The sequence below is a fragment of the Gavialis gangeticus genome, unplaced genomic scaffold (assembly GCF_001723915.1).
Source record: "Gavialis gangeticus isolate Ggan-Ray unplaced genomic scaffold, GavGan_comp1, whole genome shotgun sequence".
NCBI classification, from domain to species: domain Eukaryota; kingdom Metazoa; phylum Chordata; order Crocodylia; family Gavialidae; genus Gavialis; species Gavialis gangeticus.
The window spans coordinates 34,219,542-34,225,707 of NW_017729028.1; the positions used below are offsets into that span (position 1 = coordinate 34,219,542).

General features: G+C 46.1%; 1 protein-coding gene and 1 non-coding gene across 14 annotated transcripts in view; both read left to right on the forward strand.

Annotated features, from left to right (window-relative positions):
- PKHD1 (polycystic kidney and hepatic disease 1 (autosomal recessive)) overlaps positions 1-6,166 on the forward strand; it is a 484,191-nt gene that overhangs the window by 139,016 nt on the left and 339,009 nt on the right. The gene's annotated exons all lie outside the window — the stretch shown is intronic.
- TRNAR-CCU lies at positions 3,530-3,602 on the forward strand. Its single transcript has one exon. It is a non-coding gene; the product is annotated as a tRNA-Arg (tRNA).

Below are 6,166 nucleotides of genomic sequence, written 5' to 3' on the forward strand. Positions count from 1 at the left end.
CCCCACACACACACTGGCACCCACTCAAGAACCCCACATCCACCCCCTCACTCCCCTTCCCACCCTGCTCCTGCAAACCTCACAACCCCCCCCACATCTCATACCCTGAGTGCCCAGCTGCCAACGGGAGCTGCTGGCAGGGGCTGTGGCTGCAGGGGCAGCTGTCCCCACACCCTGGTTAGTAAAGGGGTCAGGGGGAGCTCTGATTTTTCTATAACAATAAAACCAAAAGCAAACACCAAAGCATATTGATATTTAGAAGTTATTTTATTATGATGATAGAGGCACTGGTCGGCTTCCAAATTGCTTTTAAGTTGTAAATATATCAATAAAACATTGCCCAATGGATCATGTTCTCTCTCTCCCTCTCTCTCTCTCTCTATATATATATGTATATATAGAGTGGCATTTAATTTTAAACATAGAAAAGCAGGGATTTGCAGGTATTTTAAAGAGTGAATTTGGGGTTTTTTCATCTGAAAATTTGCAATTTTGAAACAGAGAACACCGGGATTCCCACTAGTGAGGCAAGTGGCAGGACCCAGGCAGAGGAGCCTGCCCGGGGCTGGCACTGGGGACTCAGGTGGAGGGCAAATGGCGTGGCTGACCTCCTAGCCATTTGGGGCCAGGATGACATGCTTTGACAGTTCAAAGCAGGCCACCACAATAAGCATGTCTTCTAGGCGAAAGCTGCCCAGATGGCAGGGTCGGGGCACATACAGTAGCAGTGCTGCACAAAGGCCAACTGTGCAGCCACAGCCCACTGACAGGTGGCCCAAAGGTGCAGGCGATTCTGCTACAGTGCCCATGCCACAGCCCAGGCAGCTGAGCAGTCCCCGTCCAGGTCTGGCAGGCATGCAGACATGGGGCTGCAGGTCCAAGGGGGCAGATGCTGTCGTAGATGGCAGCAGGTCACAGCCAGGCATCAGCTCCCACTGCCACACTGCTGCACTGGGTAGAGGGTGCAAGGGCCACTCTAGGTCAAGGATGCTGCAGCAGTCCAGCTGGCACAGGGGGGCTAGTGTCCCCATATGTCACCTGGCCAGGCCTCAGAAGTTCCTGAGCTGCTCACCAGGGCAGCTTTTTATGCTGCTACCTTTTTATACATTCTTCAGCTCCCCTTGGCTGCAGATCTGGCAGGAGCTGGGCAGGGTCAGTTTGCCCCAGGTGGCACAATTGTCCCACACCAAAGTGCATGTTCAGGCACATATGCTGAAGCACAAATCTCCAGCACAAATTTGTGCTGCTGCTATTTGAGCTCCTGCAAGTGCGCGTGCCTGCATGTATGGATGGGCCAAGAGGGGGACAGGCAGAGGACTGCCTAGTCTTTGGATCCCAGATTGGCTTTGTCATGAACTAGGCCAGTGATTATCAACCAGGGTGTGCTATTTTGTGATCCTTGACCATCCAGCGAGGTGCCAAGCAATGTTAGCACTGTTAGGTGTGCAAATGTGATTTACAAATTAAAACAAAGAGTTTTCAATAGGAATCCATAGTCTTAAAAACATTTTGACTTGCGGTCTTTCTTTGCAGCAAAAGAATTGCTCTGGTAATTTTCTGTAGTCAAAAAAGTAGGGAAAACTAAGAGCCAGCGATTTCTGAGGGGTGCCTTGAGTCTAACGAGGGATCTAAAAAGGTTGAGAATCACTGAACTAGACACTGGGCTGTTCAGCTCTGCAAAACCCTAAGTGCTTCTGGGTTGGTACAGAGGCAGGACTTGAGTTCCTTAGGAAAACAGAGGCCTCTATGGTGTTTAGATAGCTCCGGCAGGAGAGGGGAGTTTTCAGGATTGCAATTCTGGCCCTATGTAGCTAAATGCTACTTAAGTCTTTTTACCTTTGGATCCGGCCCCTAGTGTATTGTCAAAAGCTGCTAACACCTATTGCAATGAGATTCCCATTTTAGAAATGTCAGTACATGGCTCTCTGCCTCTTTAAAATAATTTTTACAATTTGGACCGGAGGGCACTGGGCAGCACTCGAGGGCAGAAAAGACTAGATTGTCCCTCCTTCCTCTTGCCTGATGATTAGAGAAGGTAAGTTCATGTAACACATGGCAGGGATGCTACAGGTTCCCCTCCATGCCAACCCAGACAGCATGTGATTTGTCACAGCCCTTAGTTGCAGATGTTTGATTCTGGAGCTCAAACTGTGGTTGCTCATGCTGTTAACGCTTGGTGACCCCTGTTCAGTGCTTGGTATTTTGGTGAGAATTTAAGAATGGTCCTCACATTCGTGTCTTTAATCTTTTCACCTCATTAGCATCTCTTGTGCACTCTTCTTTAAACTCACTTTGCACACTTGTACAGACTCCTCGTAGCAGTTGCGCACAACCATCTGTTCCCAATACCATCAGATTCATCTTCCGCCTACCTTCCTCTGCTGTGGTCTGCACCCATCTCCCATGTGTACATATCTTCTGTTAGGCCCTAAGCTTGCAAAACAGGTACTTGCTTAATTGTCTGCATGAGTAGTCCCGCTGTCTTCATGAAGTTTTAAGTTAAGCCCAGGCATACTTGCAGGATCAGATCTTGTGGTTCAGCCTGAATGAGAAAATCTGCCGGGTTTAACAAAAAGCATTCAAAATAAAACATATAGATATTATCTACCTATCTATCAGAAGCTTTCATGGGCTGAAGTTCTCTTTGTCAGATGACCTATAGCTTTATCCTGTTGTTTTGTACTATCGCGTGTGTGTGTGTGTGTGTGTGTGTGTGTGTGTGTGTGTGTGTGTGTAAGCCCCATCTTCACCTTTTTACCTTTCTGGCAGATAGCTGTTTTTAGTGATGACAATAAAGATACCGTCGTCTTCCTTTGTAACCCAGCAGGGCCGTGTGTTTGATCCAAACACTCCAAGTTCCAGTCAGATTCTGCTATCAGATGGAGCTGGCTCTATTTCCTGAATTATTCTTCCTGGCTGTACAACATTATGAAATTACGTTTGCATTTAAACCTGAGTATTTACCTGTAATGATGCTGGGATTTAGTACATGATACATTACAGCAGTAGATAATGCATACAGATAGGCTAAGAAAGCATGTTGTTGATGTGCTAGGACTAAACAGGACATTGTGTTTGAAAGCACAATCTGAAAGGCTGCAGATTGGGCAGACACTGAGAAATCCTGCATTACCGAAAAGACAGAGTGGAGTCCTCTAGCTAATAACCACTGACCACATAAAACAGATTCCAGGCCAGTGCGTGTTTCTCACTGTCTTGAAGCTTGAGTTTGAATAAGGGTGGGTAGGACCGATGGTTCTTGCTGTCATTTTGCATTGAAGGAGGATGAAGGCATTGCTCAGAGTTGGAGCACTACTAGGGTCGGTTCTGTACAGACAGAGTAAGACAGCTCCTGCTCTTTACAATCTAAGCAGACAAACCCAGGGCTGGCGTGGGGGGAAAGATGACAGATTAAAAGTAAAGGTTCAGATTCTGGTGGAAACACTCATGGTTTAAGGCACTGCTCCAAGCAAGACTGGCAGAGTTGGGTTCAAGTGATCAGATGGGTGGAAGATTGCAGCTCAATAGAGCTCCAGTGGCCTAATGGATAAGGCACTGGCCTCCTAAGCCAGGGATTGTGGGTTCAAGTCCCATCTGGAGTGTAATGTGTGTCTGTGTGTGACAGGTTTGCATAATGTAAGATCTTAAATGACAGCTATCTCTGTTGTGGTCTGGACAGATATTTAACTGGGGTGATATGATCCCAGCACCCCTTCCTGCCCAGGGCAGGGGTTGGACCTGATGGTCTGTTTAGGTCCCTTCCAAGCCTAAGTACTATGATACTATAGGGTATAGCAAACACACTAGAGGGTAGGGGGGAGGATTCAGGTGGAGGGTCTGGGATAGACTGGGGAAGTGGGCAGATCAGAGTAGGAAGCAATTTAACAAATATAAGTGCAAAGTGCTGCATGTGGGGGGGGGAAATCACCAATACATCTATGGACTGGGTAGTGCCATTCACAGCAATGGAAAGGGATCTTGGAGTCATAGCTGATGCGAAAATGAATATGAGGTATGTTGAACAATGTGATGAGGTAATAACTAAGGCTAACCATGCTCTGTCATGCAGTAGCAGGTGTAGGGAGGTAATACTTTCTCTCTACGTGGTGTTGGAGTACTGTGCCCAGTTTTGGGTGCCGCACTTCAAGAGGGAAGTGGATAACCTGGAAAGGGTTCAGAGGAGGGCTGCTCATATGGTTGAGGGCCTACAGGTAAGATCCTATGAATCTCTTCAGCCTCTGCAAGAGAAGGCTGAGAGGTGATCTTGTGGCTGTCTACAAACTCTGTTTGTAGGGGATACTCTGTTACATCTTAGGCCAGGTTCTGCCATTTTTAAACCAGTCTGTGTGCACTGAACTTTTGTTATAGGTATAGGCCAGTTTTTGATAACTTATGCTGGTAAAGGTGTAATGTCTGTGTCTGGTCCAGGTGGTTATAACATACAGTCATTGATCTGTGCCAGGTCCCAAACAGTGAGCAGCAGGCAAAAAAAACCCTCTGTATGCCACAACCTCTTGATGGAGCCATCCCACGCCCACACTACTCCCTTTAATTTCTTTTGAAGAGCTGTACACCGGCTAGAAGCATCCTTGGAAAGAACCACTGTTGACCCCTATCTCAAACTGGGGAAAAAGCTTTTGGATATCATAATGGAAACGCTGCCCTTATCACTGGTAGCAGAGTTTGGTGAGGTGGTTGGATGGAAGGCAGTTCGGTGCATTGTGCTGTTTGAGTCTTTCCTGAGAGAGATGGCATGTCAGAGAAGGTTCAGATGATAAAGAACCAGCAGTGATGGGTTTCAACTCATGAATTAAAACCAAGGCCCCTTCCACTGCTGGCTCTAAGGATAAGGATGTATGTGTTTAAGCGCAATGAGTAACCATGCCAGTTTTTACCAGGTTATATGGTTTGGCTGCGTTTGTTTATTTGCCTTCTGTCTTACCTGGAGAGTAATGAGACGTAGCATTTGGTCAGCACTTCCCAGTCTTGGAGCACTCTGCAATCCTCAGCCAATTAATCTTTGCAGCACCCTTGCAAATTAGGCTTGGGGAAATGAGATGCAGCTGGGTCACATCAGATTTGCATGTTACTACAGAGTTGTTATCAAGGCCAGGAGTGTGCAGTTCTGGCTCCCCGACCCCTGCTCTATACCTCTCTTGCAAAGGTAGGTGGGGGTATGAACTCCAGAAATTTAGAAGGGAAAAAATCCTGCTTGTCAGAATACAAAAGCAGATGTTATTTTGGAGCCTGAGTCCCACTGAAGCCAATAGACCCTCAGTGCCATTTCTGGGTTTGAATGAGCCTGCTGGAATAAACCTTTTACTATTTATGCCATCTACAAATCCTATTTGCTGCTGTATTTCGACTTTTTTCTCCCTTTAGGTAGCTGGAGAACTGTTAATATTTGCTTTTGCAATATTTGTTCTCAGTTTTGCTGCAGTTATTAAAGATTATTGAATGGAGTGACTGTTTATATAGCACAGGCTCCCGATGTCCAGCAGTGTCTCCGGGCTTGGGATTTCACTTGTGTAAACAGTTAATCTCATTTGCTCGTTAGTGTTAAGATGTCATTGTTCATTTAAGTGCCTTTACCCTCTGCAAAATCTGATTTACATTGCTGTGTAAATTGTGAAGGACTTTTTACTGTGGTTTCAAGGAGAAAAAAAAAAAACAACTCAACCAAGATGGGTCTAAAAACTGGTGGAAAGCAGTGAATCTTGCACACCCACAAACACACATGCACCCCCTTTCACGCAAGATGGTCTTATGATGAAGACATTGGGATGGCACAGCTTCCAGTCAGCTCCTGATGAAGTGAACTTGGGTTCACAAGAGCTTGTGCACTATTCATATATCTTATAAAGGTGCATCTCTACCCTGCCTTCTGATGGACTTCAGATTAGCACAGCTAGCTGCTTCTCATAGCTTCCACTGAAATGATTCATCTCTGAATATGAGAGAAAAATGGGGATAAAGAAAAATGCAGTAAATTTTCACTCATTTAACACAGCTCAAATTCGGATCTATGTCTTCAAAAATTCCTTGGAATGAACTGAACTAAAACTCCCAGCCTGTGTTCAGATGCGCAGGGTTGTGTGGTTTGTGGCACCATAAACTGCACGTGGGGAACATTAAAACAGGCAGCGCTGGGCCAAAATGTGCTACT